Source organism: Cricetulus griseus, chromosome 10 (assembly GCF_003668045.3).
Source record: "Cricetulus griseus strain 17A/GY chromosome 10, alternate assembly CriGri-PICRH-1.0, whole genome shotgun sequence".
In the NCBI taxonomy this organism is placed as follows: Eukaryota; Metazoa; Chordata; class Mammalia; order Rodentia; family Cricetidae; genus Cricetulus; species Cricetulus griseus.
This window is the reverse complement of record NC_048603.1, coordinates 13,565,790-13,591,019: the sequence shown is the minus strand read 5'-3', so window position 1 is coordinate 13,591,019 and position 25,230 is coordinate 13,565,790. Positions and strand designations below refer to the sequence as shown.

The window sequence follows — 25,230 nt, the reverse complement described above, 5'->3', positions numbered from 1 at the left end:
AAAAAAAAAAAGAAAAAGAAAAAGAAAAAGAAAAAGAAAAAGAAAAAAAAAAGAAGGGAGGAGTGAAAATAAATGCTATAATGAGGTAATTCTTTTATGATTAATATATGGTAATAAGAACCCGGAAATAGACGGATGGCTCAGTGAGGAATGATCACCAGCGAGCACATAAAACACCAGACCCGCTTACGATTCCTCGTTGCACACAATAAACAAAGCACATTTCGAGACCACAAGGAAGGATGAGAATGAAGCTCCTGGAACACAAGGTTGGTGGGGGTGTGCTAAGTCAGAGGTCTAACCTCTCTTCTCCCTTCCTCTCTTTCCAACCACAGACTCAGAAGGACAACCAACAGAATTCTGGCCTCCTCCTGTTGCAGCAGCAACATTTTAGGACCAATGTGCTGCTATGAACCCTATCCGTTGAAAGTACGGGTGAAAGACGGAATGGTCTGTGTGTCAACTGAGAAAGAGAACATGTACGACTGCTTCGGATCCAAAAAGTACAGTTACATGAACGTCTGCAAAGACTACTCCTATGGGCTTGGCAGCTGTGTCGGATCTCCATGCTACCCTTGCATTTCCCCCTGCGGCCCATGTGGCCCCTGCGGCCCCTGTGGCCCCTGCGGCCCCTGTGGACCCTGCGGCCCCTGTGGCCCATGCGGCCCCTGCGACCCCTGCAACCCCTGCGGCCCCTGCGGCCCCTGCGGCCCATGCGGCCCCTGCGGCCCCTGTGGACCCTGCGGCCCCTGTGGACCCTGCGGGCCCTGTGGCCCCTGCGGCCCCTGTGGCCCCTGCGGACCCTGTGGCCCCTGTGGACCCTGCGGACCCTGCGGACCCTGCGACCCCTGCTATCCCTGTGGCGGCCTATTCTCCTGTAGGAAGATGCTCTTGTAAGAACTATTTAGAACCTATGTCATATCAGAAGTCAGTCCTCCAGCCAGGCAGCTTGTCAACACTTTCTCTTCCCCTTCCCATAGCCTGAGTGGTTCAAGTGTACAGGAAAAAGAATACATGACTGCAATCTGATGCATTGTGTGCTGGTCTTTTGGTTCGACTCCTAGCAGAGTTAGCTTATTGAAGAATTAAGGGGAGATGAGATGAGATGAGATCTGATCTCCCAAGTACTCCATACCCAACAACCTCTAAACCAGAGATGTCCCCACACTAAGTAACCCGGTGAGAGAGCCCTGCCTGAAAAGAACACTGTGAGAGCACTCTGGGTGGAAGCCAATACTCAGTGAGGATTTGGTGGTGAGGCCACCTCCTTCCCAAGCCCAACACGACTATGGATTTTACTGGGGGACCAGACAATCCTAAGGAGAATAGTGCAAAGTGCAACATGTTAGAAGATCCAAGACAGGGCAGCCATCCAACTCCAGAGTTTCAGCATTCCTGGGGTTTTGACTCTGCACTTCTGGCTCAGGGTAGTTTGCAGCCTCCTGGGGATTTATTGCCACTCAGTCTCTTTCCAATTCTTGAAACTGGTTTTAGGCACAAAAGGTCAATGGAGCAGGGAAGTACAGCTTCAACCATTGAATTTGGATCCTCACTGACATAGCTCAAGAGCCATTCTTGTTTGTTTTTGAGGTTGTTCTTACTGTGTAACTATGGCAGTCCGGAAAACTCATTATATAGATAAGGCTGGCCTCAAACTCACAGAGATCTGCCTGTCTCTGCCTCCTGAGTGCTGGGACTAAAGGGGTGTGCCACCATGCCTGGCTTCCAGAGTTTCCTTTGACTGCTAGGGAATAAAGGAAGTAATAAGGAAGAATGAAGGGACCCCGGGGAGGAAATGGCTGAAGCTGGTCTAGATTCATAGAGGAAACACAAACCCTTGTTTGCATAGTTACATCCTTTAATTGGTCTTAGCTGTCAGTGGATTAGTTTTCTCAGTGAGGGCTGCACTTGGTAATCACTTGAGGAGCTGTAAAATATGGACCAGGATATGAAGATGGTTCTGTGGGTAAGAGTGCAGGCTTCACAAGTGGGAAGACCCAGGTTCAAATCCCCAGTATCCACAAAAAGTTGGGTGTGGCTGTTCATATTTAAATCCCAGCATTGAGGAATGGAGATGTTGGGTCCTGGGAACTTGCTGGCCCGCTAGCTTAGCCTAGGTAATGAGTTTACCGTTCAGTCAGTGTCTCATTTGGGGTTCTCTAGATTGACAGAAGCAGCAGAATGAATATACATTTAAAGAAACACATTCAGTTGGCTTACACAGTACAGTCTGGGTTGGCTAAACATTGGCTGCCTCACACACCAACGTGGCAGAGAACCTGGCAGTTTCTCAGTTCCTGGGGCTTGGTGTCTCAGCAATCCCACTCTGATGCTAAATCCGGGAGGGTTCCTGGAGAGCCTCTTGTCTGCAGCCCCTGTTGGAAGCCCCCTCAAGCTGGATTCTGCTACAGTGCAGATGAACATGCCAGTCACGGCAAAGGTAAGCAAAGTGTTTCTGGGGTGCAGCTTTTTTCTGGAGCTCCCACCAGAGGCTACAGCCCCTGTGTAGGGTAGGTCTCCCTATGCTATGGAACAGATCAGGAAAAGCCCTCACAAGAGAGCCCAGAGGCTTGCCTTTCAACTCCTTCCAAATCCAGTCAAGATGACAACCAAGATTAGCCTTGACAATGAGAGACACCTATCTAAAGGAGGTAGACTGGAGAACAAGAAAGACACCATGGTCTCCCTCAGGGTTCTACACACGCACACATAGACACACATCCCTACACTCCTGTACATACACAATGCTCACCACTATACACAGCGCACAGTACACACACACACACACACACACACACACACTCATAGACACACATCTCTACATTCTTGTACATACACAATGCGCACCACACAATACAGAGCAAACACACACACACACACACACACACACACACACACACACACACTCAATATATATATGCCAGGATAGGAGTGGTTTGCCTCACATACTCAGGGCCCAAGGTTTGGTCTGTACAATCTTTCTCTCTGTGATTAATTTCTCTAGAGATTAAAATGCCAGTCAACTTGTGACACAGCCTGGGCACCTGGGAAGCCTGAAGCAGAGAATGTCTCAAAATAAAATGAAAATGGCAGGGAAGCATTTTTATTTAAGATAGACTGTAGAAAAAATCACAACAAACATTCAGCAATTTTTACTAACAACATTCATAGTTAATATCACTTTAGAAGGAATGTGGTTACCATGTTTGCGGAAATAATTATAGCCAGACACAAACCATTCTTTAAAAAATATGTTTATAGTTATTAACCAATTTTCATTTTTTTTGTTTTGTTGTTTGGTTGTTTGGTTGGGTTTTCAAGACAGTGTTTCTCTGTGTAACGACCCTGACTGTCCATGATCAGGCTACCCTGGAACTCACAGAGATCTGCCTGTCCCTGCTTCCCAAGTACTGGAATTAAAGGTGTGCACCACCACTGCCAGGCCAAACTATTTCTATAGTTACAATGAACATCCCAGATTTTCTGGAACGACCCAGATTTCAGTGGCACAGTGATTAGGGACTAGAATATGTGCTCTCATGGGTCACCTGTGTGAGGTCAAGATTGTCTGGAAAAGATGGTATATGGCTGGGGCTGATCCCTCATGGAGCTCTGAAACAACAGGAGAAAGGGGCCCTGGAGTCTAGTACACAGGCTGACCAATGTCCCTCCTGCATGGTGCCCACATTCCAGTTGAAGGATTTTAACACTGTCGGTTATCAGGGGTCACCCATGTGGACCCATGCAATCATAAGATCCTTAAGTGAAGGCAGGGAAAAGGATTCCAACCAGAGGCAGGGCTGTGACAAGCAGAGACTGAAGTCATCCCAGTCAGAGGGACACAAACCAACCGTGGGATCCAACATTTGGGCAAAGCAAGGAAAGAGCCTCCCCACCCCCATCACCACCAGTCTGCAAAGGGAACTCAGGCCTGTTGGGTCTAAAGTCCTGAAAGAGAAGAAGGTAATTAGTGTTGTTTTAAGCTAAACCTGTTACAGTAACAACAGAAAAAGAATACACGATATCATCTAAGGTCCATGATCTTAGAATAGAGTTAGAAATAAGTTTCAGATGGAGAAGAAAGAGACCGACTGCCACTCCCACGCACATGTGTAGACAAGGGAAATCCACTCTCGATCTAGTGGGTGGGCTTGGAAGAACAAACACACAGAGACTGGAAGCATACTTGATTTTCACTCTAAGTTAGGTGGTAGCTGTGCCTTTTCCCCAGGGCTGGGGTCCGGCCTCTCAGTCTTATTCAGTTGGCTACTCTGAACAGAACTGGAGCACAGGAGATGAAAGGGAGTGGGAAGGGGACTCTTCCAGGCCATCAAACTCTGGGACTACACCTCGTTGACAGACTTTGTTTTCTGCCTGGTCGGGCCACCCTTAGTCACAAATAAATACACAGAGGTTTATATTAGTTATACACAGCTTGTCCAATGGCTCAGGCTTCTTTTTGGCCAGCTCTCAATTATTAACCTATATGTATTCATCTGTGTATCTCTATGTGGTTTTGGTTTACTGGAATGCCCAGCGTTGTATCTTTCCGGTAGCTACATGGTGTCTGCCTGACAGCTCCATCTGTCTTTGTACAGCCTGGATGTGTTTATATATTGCCTTATAACATTTTTTCCATAAACATGAGTTGGTTTATGTTTCATTTTTGACACTGGAGGAATGTGAATCTGGGTATTATATTGCTCAAACAGATCATAGATTTATTGCTATATTAGCCACATATGGCCTCAGCCTTGCTCTTTGTCCTTCTGGCCACATAATCCTGGTTCTTTGTATAAATGCAAGTTTTACTGGCATTGGTAGATTAATACATTTGCCGAAAAGTCTTACTAGGTGGGGAGATAATAGATTTGAACTCCTTGTCCCAAACATAAGTTTCATAATGCTTGATAGAAAAGACTCATATTGAGAAGGGGAGAAGAGGGGTGCAGAGGACATGAGGGAGCAGAAAGGTTGAGTCAGGGGAAGAATAGAAGGTAACAAGAATGGAGATATCATAATAGAGGGAGATATTTTAGGTTTACAGAGAAATCAGGCACTAGGGAAATGTCTGGAGATCTACAAAGATGACACCAGCTAACAATCTAATCCCAGAGGAGAGACTACCTTAAATGCCCTCCCCTGATAATGAGATTGATGACTGACTTATATGCCACCCCATAGCCCACATTCAGCAGCTGGTGGAAGTAGAAGCAGACACCTACAACTAATCACTGAACTGAACTGGAACCCAGTTCCGATGCAGAGAAGGACTGGTGAAGAGATAAGGGGTCCAGTCTGGTGAAACCCACAGAAACACCTGACCTAAACATCGGGAAACTCTTGCCCCCCAGATACCAGCACGGGACTGATCTAGACCCCAGGGACATGGGTGTCAGTGAGGAATCCTTGGAAATCTACGGAACCTCCTGTAGTAGTTCAGTACTTATCCCTAGGATAGGTGTGGACTTTTGGAGCCCATTCCACATAGAGGAATACTCCCTGAGCCAAGAGACACAGGAGTGGGCCTAGGCTCTATCCCAAAGGATATGATAGATTCTGATGACCCCTATGGAAGGCCTTATCATCCAGGGGGAGCAGAAAGGATATGTGATAGGTAGGGTTTTAGTTGGGGGGGTAGGGGAGGAGGAGAGAGATAAGGGAACTGGGATTGTCATGTAAAACAATTTTGTTTCTAATTCAAATAAAAAATCTGAAAGAAAAAAGACTCATGTTTAATATTTCTTGCAATAGGACATCCTTGTTTCTTCCTAAACAATTCCAAGGCTTGGAAGGGAGCTTTGTGCGGAGTCAACGCAGCCAGAGTGTCATCTGCTAGGTGCAGGCCGGTCCCACAGGGAACTGTGTGGAAAACCTTGAAGATCATATATCTGACTCATTGAGCCATAACACTAATTCTGTGTCAAGAACAAGGAGGATGCTGGGATGTGGTATGTGTCTTTAATCCCAGCACTTGGGAGGCAGAGGCAGGTGGAGGTCTATCTTGGGGGAATAAAAAAAAATAACAAGTGAGGATTCTTCCAAAAAGTGCCCAAGTACAGTGTATAACAGTCACAGGTGGGCAGAGCTGAAGGCTCCGTGACACTGTCACCATGAAAATGGAACATTGGACTAGGTGACCCTGAATGAATTATTCACCCACAGTGAGAGAATCTCAGCCATGCTATGAAGGGGAAAAGGAAAGAAACAAGGAAACTTGCCCTGGGTAATGATAACACCTTAGTTCTGCCACCACATTTAGGCCCCAAAATAACACACCGAGTCTTATACTAGTTACAATGCTGCCAGTCAATGACTAGGATATCTTATTTGCTAGCTCATTCTTAATTATCAACCATAACTACTAATCTACATATTTTTATAAGTAATTATCTTACCTGGGACTCCAGCCTTAGCATCTTATCTCCCTGGGATCATACGGAGACACTCCTCTTTACTACATTACCCAGAATCCTCCTCCACTCCTAGCCCCTTGCTTCCCTATTGGCCAACAGTGCTTTATTTATCCACCAATAAGACAAACATATACACAGAAGGACTTCTCCCATCACTTGTGTGGTATAGGACTTACCCAGCATGCATCTGCCAAGCTTGGTTCCCAGCATACAACCAGGTATGTGTCTTCGTCACTGCCCTATTGCTGTGAAGAGACGCCATGACCAAGGCAGCCTATAGAAAACCACATTTCATTAGGGGCTTGCTTATGTTTCAGAGGGTTAGTCCATGATGGTCACGGCGGGAAGTTTGGTGGCGTGCCGGCAGGCATAGTGCTGGAGCAGTAACAGAACTCACATCTGATCTGCAAAAAGGAGGCAGAGAGAGAGAGAGAGAGAGAGAGAGAGAGAGAGAGAGAGAGACAGACAGACAGACAGACAGAGACAGACAGAGACACAGAGAGAGAGCAACTGGTCCTGTTCTGAGCTTTTAAAACCATAAAGTCTATGCCCAGTGATAGACCTCCTCCAACAAGGCCTCGTGTCCCATAGGAAGGACACACCCCGTAACCGTCCTACACAGTGCACCACCTGGGAATCAGACATTCATATATCTGAGCCTAAGGGAAGCCTTTCTCATTCAAGCCCAAGCCTGCAACACCAGTGGGAGGGTGGATCAGACACTCAATATCATCCTGGGATTCTGGGACTCATGAAAAACCCTGTCTTTAAAACTAAAAACAAAAACAGAGTAGCCATTAAAAAATACACACACCTCCCTTTCTTCTGAGTGGCCTGAGGTGACCTAAGAAAAAGGTTTGCTACTCTCTTGAGCCCCAAAACCCTACAAAATCATGCAAAAATCAGCTGTGGAACTGCCCAGGCCACCATGTGTCTGAACAATGCCACTTTAAAGAAGTAATGTCTTCATTCTGGCAGTGCAAGGGGTTGCTCATAGGTGTACCCAGGCTACACTGCGGGACACAGGTCAGTGGGCCAGGTCCAGAAAGACTGCCCGGTTTTTGCGGCTTGTGCTTAAAAATGCAGAGAGCAATAATGAACTTGAGGAGTCAAGGTATGGATTCGCTAGTCACCGAACGTCTCAGATGGACAAAAGCATCTAACTTGAGCTGCCGAAATGAGAGCTGGGTTAACACATGCATGAGCTCTGCACAAAAGTGAGTTTTCAACATCACTAAGGCAGAACTAGTTGTTCTAAAGTCAGAAGAGGAGGCTGCACAGAGGGAAAAGACACCCTGAGAAACTGAAGAAACAAACACACGTGGTACAGGAATATGTTGTTTTTGTTAGGGTTCCTGTGGCTGTGATGAAAACACCATGACCAAAGCAAGTTGGGGAGGAAAAGGTTTACTTGGCTTACAATTCCACATTACTGCTCATCATGAAGTCAGGACAGGAACTCACATAGGAGGCAGGAGCTGATGCAGAGGCCATGGAGGACAGCTGCTTACTGGCTTGCTCTTCATGCCTTGCTCAACCTGCTTTCTTATAGCAGCCAGGACCATCAGCCCAGGGATGGCCCCACCCACAATGGGCTGAGTCCCCTCCCACAAATCAGTAATTAAGAAAATGTCCCACAGGCTTACCTATAGCCAAATCTCATGGAGGCATTTTCTTACTTGAGGTTCCCTCCTCTCTGGTGTCTTCTTCAGCTTGTGTCAAGTTGACATAAAACCAGCCAGAGTAATCATCCAATAAATGCAAATAAAAGTTAAAAAAAACAAATAACATTATAAATGTGTAAGGATCAATGCACATCTCAGACATGTCAAATCCATGATGCAAACCACAGTGGGGCTAATGCCACGGCCAGCAGGGTTGCTGCAAAGCGAACCCAAACCTCGAAGGACTTGGAATAAATAGGAACAAGAGACACAAGGATGACAAGACAGGATTTCTGATCAAGCTGTAAAATTTTATTTTTCTCAGAGACCTTATATAGCAGGTGAAGCAGAAAAAATTGGGGCAGGGATTCATCAAGGTAGAGGTCATTTTCCTGGTACGTGAGTCCTTGGAGGTAGACAGGATAACAGGGGAGCAGGCTGAGAAGTGTAAATAAAGCAGTTTGTTAATGGGTGAAGAGGTCGCAGGAGGAAGGGTAGCTAAGTAATCTGACTGTGGAATGTTTGCTGTCACCTATTAGCCCAGGTTCTGATTATTTGGGGAAGGGGAAAGGTAGATTGGGACTGTAGTTAGCTATTCTCCCAACATAATGGGTCACTCATACTGACAATCTTTTACAACAGATCCTATACAACAGTGATGGCTCCTGGCAGGCTAAGCATTAGGATGAGGACTAAAGACGGTGAAAAGAATTCATAAGACAAGGAGACAGGCGCTGTCAAAGTCCTCAGCATCCACATTTGGGAAATCTGATGTACTCGCTTCCACACCAGGACTACCAGAAGCAAAGATAAGATTCTTTGTGTGCTCATGTATGCATACACACCACATTTGGTGGCCACAGAGCTCGGAGGAGCTTGGTGTGTTATTACCTGTAGTTATGGACGGTTGTGAGCCACTGTGTGGGTACTGAGAACTGAACCCAGGTCCTCTGCAAGGGCAGCCGATGCTCTTAACAGCAGAGTGGACTCGTCTCTCCAGCACCAAAAATGCATTTCAAAGAAGGCCCAGCTCAGGTTAGAGCCTCAGCTATATTTAAGTACTTCCATAGGTGGCACTAATGTGCATCCAAGCCCCAGAGCCAACGGCCCAGGCCTATCACAGGCAGGTCTTACACAACCTTGTAAACTTTGCGTTGGTGAAATACCCCTTTAATCCCAGCCGTCTGGAGGCAGAGGCAGGTGGATCTCTGTGAGTTTGAGACCAGCCTGGTCTACAGAGCAAGTTCCCAGACAGCCTCCAAAGCCACAGAGAAACCCTGACTTGAAAAAACAAACAAACAAAAATTCCCCAAAAAACAAAGAAGCACACCGGCGTTGGTGGCACAAGCCTTTAATCCAGCACTGGGGAGGCAGAGGCAGGCAGATCTCAGTAAGTTCGAGGCCAGCTTGGTACCAGAGCAAGTGCCAGGATAATGCTCCAAAGCTACACAGAGAAACCCTGTCTTGAAAAACCAAAGAAAAAAACAAAACATAACAAAAAACAAAAACAAATACCAAAAAAATACCAAAGAAGTAGAGGGGACATACTGACACTTAAATTAGCAGGCAGCTTCTAAGTTATTATGGTGGAAAAACAACTTTTATCTTGTAAGTTACTCACGTGTGCGTGTGTGTGTGTATGTGTTTGGGTTTTCCTTTGCTTTTGAGACTTGGTCTCACCATAAAGCCCAGACGGATCTAGAACTCTTCAGCCACCAAAGTGCAGGGATCACAGGTACACAACACCCTGCCCAGTTCAAATCACTTTTACTGTCATCCTTGCTTTTTACATATTGTATTATCATGGGTTCTTGTTGAGTTGTTCCGAATTTCTAGGGAGAATTAAGAGCCTTGAAAGACTTTAACAGTTGCTTACAATTTTGAAGCCTCATCCTAAATGGCTGCAGGTGCTACATTGAGCCAAAATAATCTAGTTGAAACTGCAGTTGAAGAGGAGTTAGTACTCCAAGGGAGAAAGCACACCTCTAAGGTTTCCTTAAGGGTTTCTTTTCCCTTAAGGAAATGTGTGAATGTGCACCCTTGAGTGCGGGTGCCCACACAGGCCAGAAGAGGGCTCCCCTGGATGTGGAATTACAATAGGTTGTTCGACACCTGCTGTGGGATCCAGGAATCCGAGTCAGGCTCCCTGCAAGAGCAATATAGCCTCTTAACTGCCAGCTCTCATTCCCTGCATTTTAAATTTACTTTATTTTTTTTTCTTTTCATTTTTTGTTTCGTCTAATTTTGAACTCATGCTAATTCTCCTCAGTCTCCCCTAATGCTGGGATTACAGATCTGAACCACTTGGAGAGGGTTATACTTCTGTTTGGTTGTATGTTGTAGGGGAAGCTGTAGCCAAGCCTACTTAGGGGCTGGCTACAGGTTGCCTGACCACGCTTGTGAGGGCGTGGTCAGAGTGACGTAGTGTGACTGCATTTGCGCTTTCGTTTTCACTTTGCTTCTTGCTGTACAGACTGCTGCCACCCCGGCTGGCTAGGTCACTCTGCAAGTAAGGCTTTTCCCTATTAAATACCCTTATATTGCTACCTGACTCCGTATTGTTAATTTCCCACTATATCTGGTTGTCAGGAGCGGGATATTGGAAACCTACACCCCATTTGGGAGAGGCTGTGGGTTCCACTGGGCCCGAGGCCTAGGCCCGGAAAGCGCCTTCTCTCCACAGGTGCTCCCGGGTAGCAGCCAACCCGCTGCCGCTGAGCTGTTCAGAACCATCCACCCAGCCCGGAGACAGTTTCTAACTGCCTAGAGTCAAAGTAGGCCTCGGCTTTCAGCAGAGGCTTCCCCTGGCCGCTGCTGAAGGAAAGTAGCATCTGTTTCAGTGGTTGCAGCTGCAAGGCCGTATACTGTCTAAGATAAGCGCAGCCGCTTTTGTCACCTCTCTCCACCGCTGACCAACTGCTGCCAAACGCCGCAGACTATCTGAACACCTGTGCCACCCACTGGTCAAAGATATTTACTGCATCTGGAGTAGAAATCAGGTAAAATTATGGCGGAATATTTATCATTTGCTAAAATTGGTAATATTTTTGCTTATTACGTGAATTCACTGTTTGAGGAGGATGCTAATTTGCCAATTACTGGCCTATATGCCGTAATGGCAGTTAGCTTGCTGGTACAAATAGTATTACTAGCCAGAGGACTCAGGAATAGGGATAAGGATAACCTCACCACCTACTTACAGGAAATAACAGCTTCACGCAGTGAGGTTTTGGAGAACAGATTAGGTCAGACCACAATTGTGCAGCAAGTGGAACAGAAATTGGATGATAAGCTTGGCTCTGTGTCCAATACACTAAAGACAGAGCTGTCTGATGAGATGCAGCGTATTTATGATAAGATAAACACAGAGAAATCCTCCATGTCTGAGGCCTTAGAGGCTAGGCTGTCAGAAGACCATGACCAGCTAAAGAATATCTGTAGCCATCTAGAAACTCAGATAGGCAATGTTACTCATCAACTAGATGCAAAGGTGCAAAATACCCAGCATAGGGTTGAAGAATTGGACAATGCCATTCAATCAGTTATTGAAGCATCCAAGGTAGCAGATGAGAAATTTGAGTCTAGATTTGAATGTTTGGAAGATAATTTACAGTACTGGGCTGACAGATTACATAGGTCCATATGGTCGATTGCTGAGGACTCAAAATCAGCAAATCATGACCTCGAATACCTAAACTCCAATACCTAGAAGGCAGTTTCCATGCCATACAGATGCTGCCTAAGGATGATCGTATTAAAGACCTAGAAAAATGTGTAGATGAGCAGTTAGAGCAATTTACAGATTCCCTAATGTGCTTGGAATCTTTTATGATTAAGGAGATTGAAACTTTTCAAAAGGATATCATTGCTAGGCTTAAAGATCATTGGGATGCCTCAGAAGCAGAATGACTCCAATCCCAGGCACCTACTCCACCCAGGTATCATGACTATTCTTCTACGGTTGTTACTCGTGCACCATTAGTGTACCCAGCTACCATGGTAGAAAAGCCAGCTTCTAAGAAACACCCTCATGGACGGATGGCTTATGAATGACAACCTATACAGCTGAAGGATCTTAAGAATATTAAAGAATCAGTTGTCTCATATGGTCTCCATAGCCCATACGTAAAACAGCTATTACATTCATGGGCAACCTTTAAGAGGGTGACACCCACAGATTGGGAATGATTGGTAGCAGCTGTACTTGAGAATTCATGCCAAATCCAGTGGAAGGCATTAGTAAGGAAAGAGGCAAAGCTCCTTGAGCGTCAGGGCATAAAGGAAGGTTTTGAAGCCCCTCTAGATAAACTTCTTGGTCAGGGTATTTATGCTGACCCACAGGTTCAGGCTGAATATGACGACGATATACTGTCTCTATGCAGGAAAGCAGCATTAAATGCCTGGGATAAGGTTCGTGAGCCAGGAGAACACCTAGAAGCTTATACCAGAATAGAACAGGGACCTACAGAACAGTTCCAGGATTTCTTACAAAGGTTAACTAGGGCAGTAGAATTACAGGTAACACATCCAGAACAAGACAATCAATTTTATATACAATAGCTTATGAAAATGCAAACAGTATATGCAAAAGAATACTTTTGCCTTTAAAGATCAGATCAGCTCCGCTAGAAGAATGGGTTTTGTATGCAGCCAACATTGACTATAATGTGCAAGATACTGGAGCTTGGGTAGGAGAAGCCATCTCCAAAGGTTTAAAATGGCAACAGGAAATTAAAAGGTCTAGAGGTGAGGATGTAAGGGCTTGGCAAGGAGAAGCACCTTACAGAGGTCAACATAGATACCAAGAGACTAGAGGTTACTAATACTATGAACCAGAACCTTGGGTAGGAAGAGCCTTCCCCTGGAGACCACGAAGGCTCCAGGAACCTAGATGTTTCAACTGTGGTAAAATGGGACATACTAAGAGAAATTGTAGACAAATGAATTCTAACAATGCCTCATATGGAAGGCCACTGCCTTCTGGATTGTGTAGAAGATGTGGTAAGGGCAGACACTGGACCAATGAATGTAGATCGACCAGGGACATACAAGGAAACCCCTTAAGGTCAGGAAACCCCGAAGGGGGACTCAAGAAGGCCCTCACATCGAGAAAGGTTGGGTCATTCCCAGTAGCAGTGGGAGACAATCACTCACAGGAACAACAGATAGTTCTTTGCCTATTGTGAAAAATGATACTCCTCTAGATGGTAGTTTGAATAGTGATGAAGAATCAAGTGTGAATGGACAAAATGAGAAACGCATATTTTGGCAAGCTTCTATTAATGATAAAAGGCATCAGTTGAAAGTGAAAATTAATAATAAAGTTATTTCTGGCTTAGTGGACACTGGGGCGGATGTAACTATTATTACTCAAAAGTCTTGGCCTCAGAAATGGCCTCTTAGAGAGGCAAATGTACAATTTTTAGGAATTGGAACTCTATCTAGAGTTCGACAGAGTGCTAATTCAGTGGTCTGCATTGGACCGGAAGGACAGAAAGAGATACTGAAACCATACGTGGCAGATATAGCTATAAATCTCTGGGGTCGTGATCTCTTACAGCAATGGAATACTCAGATTAATATTCCTCCAGTGTCAGATACAAATTATGTACAATCTTTAGATAGTAGAAAAGATCTGGTAAGACGCTATGGAAAACGGTTACCAACCATCCATGCTGTACAGAAACTAGGTACAAATGATGGACCTTCAGAGGAGCCAAAGGCCCTGCCATTGAAGTGGCTTACAGATGAACCAGTTTGGGTAGGACAATGGCCTATGACCTCTGAGAAGCTAGAGGCTTTAGAAAAGTTAGTACAGGAACAACTAGACGCTGGACATATAGAGGAATCTACCAGTCCTTGTAATTCTCCTGTATTTGTCATCAAAAAGAAGTCAGGTAAGTGGAGAATGCTGACAGACCTGAGAGCTATAAATAAGGCAATTCAACCAATGGGCTCTCTACAGCCTGGAATGCCATTACCTTCCTTAATACCTAAAGGATGGCCTATCATAGTCATTGATCTAAAAGACTGTTTCTTCACAATACCGTTACAGGAAAATGATAGAGAAAAATTTGCATTTACTGTACCAACTCTTAATAATTCACAGCCAGTTAGGAGATATCAGTGCAGGGTTTTGCCACAAGCAATGCTAAATTGTCCAACTTTGTGTGAACACTTTGTACAGCAATCTTTGGAAATAATTCGTGAGAAATTTTCACAATCTCTTGTTTATCATTACATGGATGATATTCTTTTAGCAGATTCTAATAAGGAAACTTTGGAACGTATGCTTGAAATGGTGAAGGAAGTTCTGCCTCGTTGGGGATTACAGATTGCCCCAGAAAAGATACAAAGAGGAGATTCTATTAATATTAACTATTTAGGTTACAAGATAGACTTACAAAGAATCAGACCTCAAAAGGTACAAATTAGGAGAGATCGGTATCAAACTCTTAATTCTCTTCAGAAATTATTAGTAGAAATTTCTCAGTTACAGACGATTATTGGTGTAGAAGGACATGACTTAAAGCATTTAAAAATGGCCCTTAAAGGTGATAAGGACCTAAACAGTCCTAGAATATTATCTGCTGAGGCAGAAAAAGAGTTACAATGGGTAGAAAACAGAATATTGAATGCACATGTAGATCGGATAAACCTTGATTTAGACTGTATTCTGGTTATCTTGCCATCCAGAGAATACCCTTCTGGGATTCTGATGCAGAGGGAAGACACTATATTGGAATGGATATTTCTGCCACATAAGCAGAACAAAAAGTTAAAGACATATATAGAAAAGATTTCTGATTTGATTTTAAAGGGTAAATTAAGACTTCATCAGCTGACTGGAAAAGATCCAGCAGAAATTAAAGTACCTTTAACTAATGAAGAAATTTCCTCCTTGTGGAAGGATAATGAATATTGGCAAATAGCTCTAACTGACTTTTTGGGAACAATTAGCAACAACTATCCCAACACTGACAGAATTAAATTCATAAAAAAGACAGTCTGGATTCTTCCACGTATTGTAAGACAAACTCCTATTTCTGGAGATCTTACCTTATACACTGATGCCAACAAATCAGGTAAGGCAGGTTATAAAGCAGGTGAGGCAAGTAAAGTAGTTCAAAGTCCATATACATCTGTACAGAAGGCAGAATTATATGCAATTCTCATGGTACTTAAGGATTTTACAGAACCTCTTAATATAGTTACTGATTCTCAATATGCAGAGAGAGTCGTGTTACACATTGAGACTGCAGAATTCATTCCTGATAATACAGAATTAACTTGTCTGTTTTTACAATTACAGGAAACTATCAGAAACAGAAGTAATCCTATATACATTACACACATCAGATCCCATACGGGTCTGCCTGGCCCACTAGCACAAGGCAATGGTGAGATTGATCGTTTATTAATTGGAAGTGTGTTAGAAGCCTCAGAATTTCATAAGAAACATCATGTAAATAGCAAAGGTTTGAAAAAGGACTTCTCCATCACTTGGCAACAAGCCAAGGAGATAGTGAAAAACTGTCCTACTTGTTCCTTTTATAATCAAACTCCATTGCCAGCAGGTTGTAATCCTAAGGGCATTTGGAGAAATGAGGTTTAGCAGATGGATGTCTTTCACTTTGCAGAGTTTGGAAACTTGAAATATGTGCATCATACTATAGACACATTCTCAGGGTTCCAATGGGCTACTGCTCTTAACTCTGATAAAAGCTGATTCTGTTATTACACTCCTGCTAGAAGTGATGGCAGTTATGGGTATACCTGCACAAATAAAAACTGACAATGCTCCAGCATATGTCTCTACAAAATTGGAACAATTTTTCAAATATTATAACATAAAGCATGTTACTGGTATACCACACAATCCTACAGGACAAGCAGTGGTTGAGCGATCTAATAGAACACTTAAGGAGATGCTCAACAAACAAGCTTAGAAGAGTAAACCCCCCAAACATAGGTTGCATAATGCTTTATTAACACTAAACTTTCTTAATGCCAATGAAAAAGGACAAACAGCTGCAGAAAGACACTGGACTACGGAGAAAACTGCTGAACTGAATCAGCCGGTATACTTCAAAGATGTACTAACCTCTGTATGGAAACCAGGACATGTGTTACGTTGGGGTCTGGGTTTTGCATTGGTTTCCATAGGAGAAGAAAAACTTTGGATACCATCAAAGTTGATCAAGATTCGAGTTGAAAAGGAAAAACATCTCAACGAGGACAAATGACAGGTATTCTACTATGGTATATCTCATAAACTAGATAGAAACCTCCTAAAGGAAAGGGAAGTGTTGTGCTTTTATCTTCACAGGAAAACTCATCTCCAGAAGGCAAAGGACACTGCATGGGTAGATACTTGGGAAGAAAAGGTAGCTATAACCATCAAACAAAAGGAACGTGCCATATGGTAAACTTTACAGCTGTCTCTCAGAGAACTATTTCTCTTTATTTCCTAGTCCCTATTCAATTAAACCAATGCTGGATTTAGAGGTGGATTTGGCTTTCCTCCTCTAAAATCCAAGCCTGTTATTTAACTAAACTTTATTGTTCTGTGTTGTATCAAGAAGCCAATTGATGTAATATAGAATAAAAGAAGAATTTAGGGACTGTCTTTGTCTTTTCTTGGATCTTTCTGTCAAGGTGTACACCCTCTCATAATTGTTATGCTCTCATGGTTGCATTCCCCAGCATGTGTACATACACAAGCAAACATTTCTCTGCTAACTGTTTATGTTTGAGTCCCACACAGCCAATGAAGACCTGCCTGAAAGCAATCCCGGGACACCCTGGAAAAAAAATGGGCCATACCTCCTCGAGTGCACTGGATCCAACTTGCTCCATTTCAACTGACACTCTGGCCAGAGGTTCGGGTACTGACTTTAATCAAGTTGAGGATTTCAAGTGAGATCTTCAATCAAGTGAATCCCATCAAACATGGACTGGATACAATTCATTCAAGACTTTCACTATACTAACATTATCTTCCTACAGGACCCCACATGACTATCATCATCCCATTTCAGCAGGAAGTAACTTGGAGGATGCTACGCCCCCTTTCCCCATTGTTGCCACTTAGGATAGTGTATATACCTAGTTAGGGATAGCTTCCTATTGTTTTTGGTTAAGATTGGAACGAGGTGTTCAGGCTTGGACACCTTTAGGGTTTAGTTAAAATAGATAGTTAGGATGTGACATAAGCAGATTGTTGTATCTTCTTATATTTTACCTTTATGATTGTTCATTTTGGATACTTTAAACTGTTAAGATTTAATCCTCTTTTAGACTAAAAGGGGAATTGTAGGGGAAGCTGTAGCCACGCCTACTTAGGCGCTGGCTACAGGTTGCCTGACCACGTTTGTGAGGGCGTGGTCAGAGTGACATAGTGTGACTGCATTTGCGCTTTCGTTTTCACTTTGCTACTTGCTGTACAGACTGCTGCCATGCTGGCTGGATAGGTCGCTCTGTAAGTAAGGCTTTTCCCTATTAAATACCTTATATTTCTACCTGACTCTGTATTGGTAATTTCCCACTATAGTATGTTTTTGTTTTGACTTGGTCATACTGCATAGATCCAAGCTGGCCTTGAACTCACAAAGATTTTCCTGCCTCAGCCTCCACCATGCCTTGTTTTGTTTTGTTTTGAGACAGGGTCTTACTATGTAGTTCTGGCTGAACTGGAGCTCACTGTGTAGACCTTCAAACTGAGATCCGTCTGCCTCTGTCTGCCCGGGATTAAAAGCTTCAGCACCACACTCCACTAAAGGTTATAGTTTCTTAAGACATTCCCATAACAAGTGTGGTTGGTAGTGCTTGCCTGGCCTGCTCAGAGCCCCAACTTCAGTGCCCAGGACAGCAAAAACCTGGCGTGTTGGCTCATGCATTGTAATCCCAGAACTTTGGAGGTGGAGGCAGGGAGATCAGATATTTGTCATTGGTTACAAGGTGTCTGTAAAGCCAGCCAAAACAAATAGTTAAAAAGGAGAAAAGGTGTGCTTCAAACATTTCCGACATGTAGTTTAAATATCGGAAGCAAGCAGAATTGCTGTCTGCTAAATTACCTTCAAGAATCACAAGAGAATAAAGTGCATATCTGACCCAGAAGCAGACCTGAGACCTTATGACCAAGAAATTCAGAGAGGAGCATGGGAGGCAGGCAAAGGCTGAAAGTGGAGAACTCACCCCATTCTTCAGTCACCTCCATAACCGGGCCATGCCCTGTCAGTGGCACACACACACACACACACACACACACACACACACACACACACACACACACACGACCCTGGGGGAGGTGTAGCCCCGATGTAACAGGTTTCAACATCTGGAGGATGTGTAACACAGCTTCTACAACCCTCTCTGCCAAGTGATGGAAACTGGATGAGAGGGTAAGAAGTAGAGGGAGTGGGGTGTTAAGGTTTTCCTAGCGCTTGTCAGAGACTTCTAGTCAACTCCCCTCAACGTTTGTGTGATGAGGTCAAGGGGTAAGGAAGACAGGGGATAAACTTCATTGCCTGAATAGGTCTCCACAGGTAACAGAGCTGGCTCCAGCAGGTGGCTCAGGGCACTTTCCTGTGCCTCCAACACAGGGAAGGTTTATTACCCTGGAACAGGTCATTCGAGTCTGCCCTCACCCTTTGCTCCACAGGAGTTTTATGTGGCTAGAGCAGAAGCTGACAACAAGGCTGCCTTACTGGTTTGGCTTTTCCAAAAGGTGTAGGAGGCTCTCGTTCAATGCTCAGCCTCAAAAAGCAGGTCCTGAGCATGAGGGGTGTGTGGTGTGTGTGTGTGTGTGTGTGTGTGTGTGTGTGTGTGTGTGTGTGTGTGTGTGTGTGTGTGTGTGTGTGTGTGTGTGTGTGTGTGTGTGTGTGTGTGTGTGTGTGTGTGTGTGTGTGTGTGTGTGTGTGTGTGTGTGTGTGTGTGTGTGTGTGTGTGTGTGTGTGTGTGTGACAGGCGGTGCATTTCCCAAGTAGTGCGGGAACCTGACCAGATTCTTAGCAGGGCAGGAGTATAAAGCAGGCGCAGACCCTGCTGGCTCCTCACGGAGGTTAGCGCTGCTCACCCTGAGTCAGAAGGCCGGCCTGCCCTCAGCTGACACGGGTGACACTGAGGACAGGAGGCCACACTCTCGACCCTGAGCTGACCCCCTCGGAGTTCCGGGGTGGAGAGATGGAGAAGCTGTGCAGCCGCTGGCACCCGTAGGAATGAATGGGCGAGCCACCGTCATGCCAAACCCACTCCAGTCTCAGCCATTCCCAGGGTCCCCGGCGATGCCACCCTGGTCCAGGGTCCTGACAAGGTCACTGAGACTCTTCTGGCCGGGCACACCGGCAGCTGCCAGTGCACGGGTGCACAGTCAGTGAGCTCGGGGTGTTGGGGTCACGGTATCCGCCTTCGCCAGCATCAAACTGCATCCCGGTGATTCAGAGATAACGCCTGGTCCTTGCTCTCGTGCAAACCCAGAGCAGCTTTGCTGGGTTAGTGCATTTTTCCTTGCGACTCCTCCTTCCTGAAGACTCGAGATGCTCCAGGCGCAAATAGAGACACTGCTTGCTTCCCATCCCGGCCAGGGAATGCTGTGGGTTGGTTGCTTCTCCGACAACCCTATTGGCCAGAACCATTCACGTGATGCCCCGGGTATAGGGCATCCTGGGAAATATAGTTCCTGGCCCGGCCCCACGCTAAAGGCGAACACCAGGGACCGCTGCCCGTCGGTTTGCCCACTTGGCAGCACCCTCGACGACTCAGTTCTAACAAGCAACCACATTTCCTACCATCGAGACAGCTTGTTATCTTTCAGCTGCCAAATCTGCCAAGATGTGAACCCACACTCTGCCTTGGCTCTTGCTAACGCAATAGGATGTCACAGGCTCCTTTTTTTAAAAATTTTATTTATTATGTAAACAACATTCTGCTTCCATGTATATCTGCACACCAGAAGAGGGCACTAGATCTCATAACGGATGGTTGTGAGCCACCATGTGGTTGCTGGGAATTGAACTCAGGACCTCTGGAAGAGCAGTTGATGCTATTATCCTCTGAGCGGTGTCTCCAGCTCCCCACAGGCTCCTTCTTGATCCTGGTTTGATTGAAGACGTCAAGATTAAAAAGCTAACCTTAGCGCTGAGTGAGCCAAGAGGCTCCTATGTAGGATGCCAGACTGCACTGCTGGGCAGCATCCAAAGGACCAGGGTTGTCTCGAAGTGTTCGTGTGTGTACCTAGTGTGCACGAGAGCATGCGTACATGTGTGCGTGCTCAAGCTTTCCTCCCCACAGGGCAGACTACCCCAAATGTCATGGATGCCACTATGACATTGGTTTGTAAGAAGATTGTGCTGGGCTTGGTCATACGGCTCAGCACTCACAAGCCCATACACTTCTGATAAAATAAATCAGTGAAAAAACAATTGAAAATGAAAAGGCTGTGTTCCCCTGGGCCTACCCGCTCCTTATTTGTTGTCACCTGGAACTGCTCCACGGACTCTGACATCAGCTCTGCCCGCCGATGGGTGAGGGCTCAGCAGCCAGACAGCCAGCTTGGGAGTAAACCCTTTCCCTTCCCTAGATGATCACAGCCTCCCAGGCCACCGTGACATCAGTTCTGGGAGGCAGCATGCAGCAGAGGCACCGGCTAAAGGAGCCTGAATTGCTTTTCTGTAAGGCCCAGGTTGCTCTGTCCCCTGTTCGGGCCTCTAGGGACACTGCTCACATGCGGTGCACAAAAACCTGTGCAGACAAAACATCCATGCACATAACTCCGAGGCATGTGAGCTAGCCAAGAAAGCCTCCAGGGAGTCTTTGGAGGGGCTGAGTGTGCTTCCTGCACTTTGGGAGCAAGGCGGTGCTCTCCAATCCGACTTTGCACAGGTGAGGCCGGGCCTGAGCGTGTGGCTCTCTACCAGAGGCCTGGGGTAGACCCTGGACACAACAGCAAAGTCAGACAGTCGGTGCTGGACGTTGAGGAACTTGGGGGTTGGAACTTGACTGCACATAGCAGCCCTGAGGGGCCTTAGCGATTTAAAGATTCTGATTTAGCTCTACCCTCTCCCAGAAGGGCAGGGTGGTGTGTCTACCCAGCAAGCCAGGGCACTACGATTCAAACATGACCCTTTCCGCCCATCATGGCCTTCTCCCTGTACGTAGAAGCAGCATGTAGCGTGACACAGAGGGGTGCAAGGGGAAGGGAAGGGAAGAGTCCGGGTGCCTCCCCCACCTTATGGTCAAGGCAGGCCCACACAAAAGACCAAGGGCTTCTGAAAACGAACCGCCACGCCTGGCTGGGTAGGAAGACACACCGAGTTTCTTGCGTTTTAAAGACAGGGGTAACTGAACGTTCCCCAGTAAGAGCTGGGAGACCCATAGAGTGCTGGGGACGTTTTTTCAGTTCTGGTAAAAACTAGATTGTCTTGCCAAAGGGGAAGGGGCGCTGTCAGAACCCGTCCTGCGGCTCCGCCGCTAGGGGGCAGCACTGCTCCGGAACACAAAAGGGAATCTACAAGCCACGCTAATTGTCAAGAACTAAAACCCGGCCTGCGATTTCATTTACGTTTCTTAATTTAGACCTTAAAGCACGTGACAGATACAATCACAGAGAGAAAGGACCGCGTTTTGCTTTTTCCTCGTCGAATGCATCCTGGAGAACAAGAGGCTGCAAGGCAAGGTTCCCTCCCGGGCTGTGCGGGGACCATGATTAGAGGACCAGACAATAACATAGAGATCGGCAATTTCTTATCTTTGGGGTGGACAGGGGTCTGGTTTGATTTCTTTCTTTTCTTTTTCTTTTTTTCATTTTTCCGTTTTCTTTTCTTTCTTTTTTTTTTTTTTTTTTTTTTTTTTTGGCTCACTCTACCTGGAAATGGGTGTAGACCACGTTCTCTGCATCTGCATGGATCGCATTCCTTCCTGAATGTTTCCTGTGTTGTTGTTAAACACTGTGGGTTGGATCAGGGAGAGTCCTGGGAGCTGTCAAACCGCTGGCTTTATTTAGAATTCAAAGGAGAGCTCCACCACCCCCTAGCGGCTGGTCTAGCTCTCCTGTCCTCCTGGCCAGGCTCCACACTGGCAGAACTGGAGATGTGCTGCCGGCCTCATGCACTCATCTCTCCACTGAGGGCTTTGAGGTTGTTCGTGAAGTTTGCCTCACAGTAGAGAAAGAGCTGGAGGGCTACAGCCCTCAATGCTCGCCTTGGCTTGGCCGGCACTGCACGTAAATCCTTATGGGTCAGAGGGGCCCACGAGTCATTGCATTGGGAGAACAGAGCTGGGCCAGGCCTTTGAAGAACTCACAGAAACCACCCCTGGATCCTTCTCTCAAAGGCTGCTGTGTGGTGGAACCATAAATACTTAGGAAACTATATGAAGAGGCCCGGAAGAGCCCCGTGTTATACCAGATACACCCTAGCAATATCCTTTCCCCTTCCCTCCCTTCTGAGCTCACCCCAAAGATATCCGTAAAATGGTTGGAGTTTATAAATTTTACATTCGGAGAGCCTAGGAGGGCTTCCTGGAGAAGATGGCACCCCGCTTAACTCAATATGAACAACAGGAGCAGTGACACAAAGAGGTTCCAGGGCACACATCAAAGCTCTGAATGTTAGCTAGGCATGGTGGCTCCCACCTTCTGAGTCTGAGGTAGGAGGGTGGAGGGAGTCAGAGGCCGGCCTGGGCTGTATAGTGAGTTTCAGGACAGTCTGGCCTAGCATGTAAGCATCCGACCTCCCTCCAGACAGGAAGATCTTATGAGCAGCAAGAGGAGATGTCTTGGCCTGGTCCAGTCTCTGTTATCTAATAACACTTTCACCGTGATTGGCAGTGGCCAGCGGTAATGTGGAAATGGTCCTTATTGTTCATTTAAAACACTAATGACAGCGTGTGGTCAATCCTCACATATAGCTATGCTTGCACATAAGCATATACTTCATATTAGCATATAATAAAAGAGGCCCCGGAAGCCTTTGCTGTTAGGGTCACCGTGTGTTTGTATTTGTGGAAATCATACAGATACTAGCTTCATTTGACTCTCACACTTTGAGCACTGGGAGAAGCCTACATTTTGGATTTAAGTATGAGGTGAAAATCAAATTCTAACCCACTGTGAAATTGAACAGCAAAGCTAGGGTTAAATGAATGGACACTGCCCTCTCCGAGTGGTGAGTTTCCCTACTGGACTCGGCATTATCGTCTTAGGAAAGTGCTGCTTAACATTAGGGCTAGCGGGGCCTATCCCAAAGGATACGATAGACTCTGATGACCCCCTATGGAAGGCCTCACCTTCCAGGGGGAGCAGAAAGGATGTGATAGGTATGGTTTTAGTTGGGGGGTGACAAGGGAGGAGGGCAGGGAGAAGGGAAATGGGGTTGTCATACAAAACAATCTTGTTTCTAATTCAAATTTTTAAAAAAGTCTGCAAAAAAAAAAAATTGAGCTAGCAAAGTGAAATGAGCTCACCAAGGATATGATTCTGAGGCTACAAAACAATTTGAATCCACGGGAGACAAATCCAAATTGCTCTTCAAAACAAGCACTCTCTCGTTCAGGAGATGGCTCCCCAGGGAGGGAACTGACACAGCTGTGTGACACACCCTGTTACTTGGGTTGTACCAGGGAAGGTGTGGGATGTTTGGCAAGCAAGTCAGCGATGCTTGCACAGCCCCAAGAAATGTAAAACAGGAACATCATTGACATACAAGGGACCCAGGTGTTTAGATATTGGCCCCAAAGTCTAGGTGTGTGTCATTACAAAGCTGCTCCCCACCCACTAGGCAAGTAATGATGTTTGTGGGGTACAAATAACAGCAGGAAGGGGGTGGATCCCCCAGATTGGATTTCTAAACTGACATGCAAGGGAGACCAGGTTTTCAAGGGGAGTATGGTGCTGGGTGATCCATACCTAGGGTCCCCAGCATGTGGGGGGCTGGGACAGGGAGGTGGCTCCCAGTGTGAGGCAATCACGGGTGTGTGAACGTGACCAAATACAGAGGCATGAAATGTCATAATGAGTTAGAATGTTAGCACAGCCTGGAATAATCCCAGCACTTGGAAGGCAGAAACAGGAGGATTGCTATAAACTCCAGACCAGCTTGGGGTAGAAAAAAAAAAAAAAAAGGAAAAAGATAAGAAAAAAAGAAGGGGGGAGGGAAAAGAGATGCCATAATGATGTCATTCTTTTATGATTAATATATGCTATAAGAACCCGGAATTAGACGGATGGCTCATTGAGGACTGTTCACCAGGGAGCACATAAAACACCAGACCCGCTTACGATTCCTCGTTGCACACAATAAACAAAGCAGATGCTCTAGACCACAAGGAAGGGTGAGAATGAAGCTCCTGGAACAAAAGGTTGGTGGGGGTGTGGTAAGTCCAGAGGTCTAACCTCTCTTCTCCCTTCCTCTCTTTCCAACCACAGACTCAGAAGGACAACGAATAGAATTCTGGCATCCTCCTGTAGCAGCAGCAACATTTAAGGATAAGTGAACGTGTGCGGCTTAGAACCCGATCAGGTCAAAGTACCGGTGAAAGACGAAAGGTCTGTGTGTCAGCTGAGAGGGAGAACAGGTACGACTGCCTTGGATTCAAAAAGTACAGTTACACGAACATCTGCAAAGAGTTCAGCTTGCCGCCGTGTGAGGAAGAGAAAGAAGTGACGTACTCTACAGGCTTGGCAGCTGTGTCAAGATCGAATCTCCATGCTACCCTTGCACTGTTCCCTGACACCCCTGCAACCCCTGGGGCCCCTGAGGCACCTGAGGCGCCTGTGGACCCTGCGGGCCCTGCGACCCCTGCTGCCCCTGCGGCTCTGCGGAACCTGGGGACCCTGCGGACCCTGCGGGCCCTGGGGATCCTGCGGACCCTGTGACCCTTGCAACCCCTGCGGACCCTGCGGCCCCTGCGGACCATGCGGACCCTGCGGACCCTGCGGGCCCTGGGGATCCTGCGGACCCTGTGATCCTTGCAACCCCTGCGACCCTTGCAACCCCTGCTATCCCTGTGGCAGTGGATTCTCCTGTAGGAAGATGCTCTTGTAAGAAGTATTTAGAAGCTATGTCTTAGCAGAAGTCAGTCCTCCAGCCAGGCAGCTTGTCAGCACTTTCTCTTCCCCTTCTCATAGCCCATGTGGTTCAAGTGTACAAGAA

The 25,230-nt window shown here is 46.0% G+C and overlaps 1 pseudogene; it reads left to right on the top strand.

Annotated features, from left to right (window-relative positions):
* The first annotated feature begins 596 nt into the window (after window positions 1-596).
* Window positions 597-25,230, top strand: LOC113837411 (annotated as a pseudogene).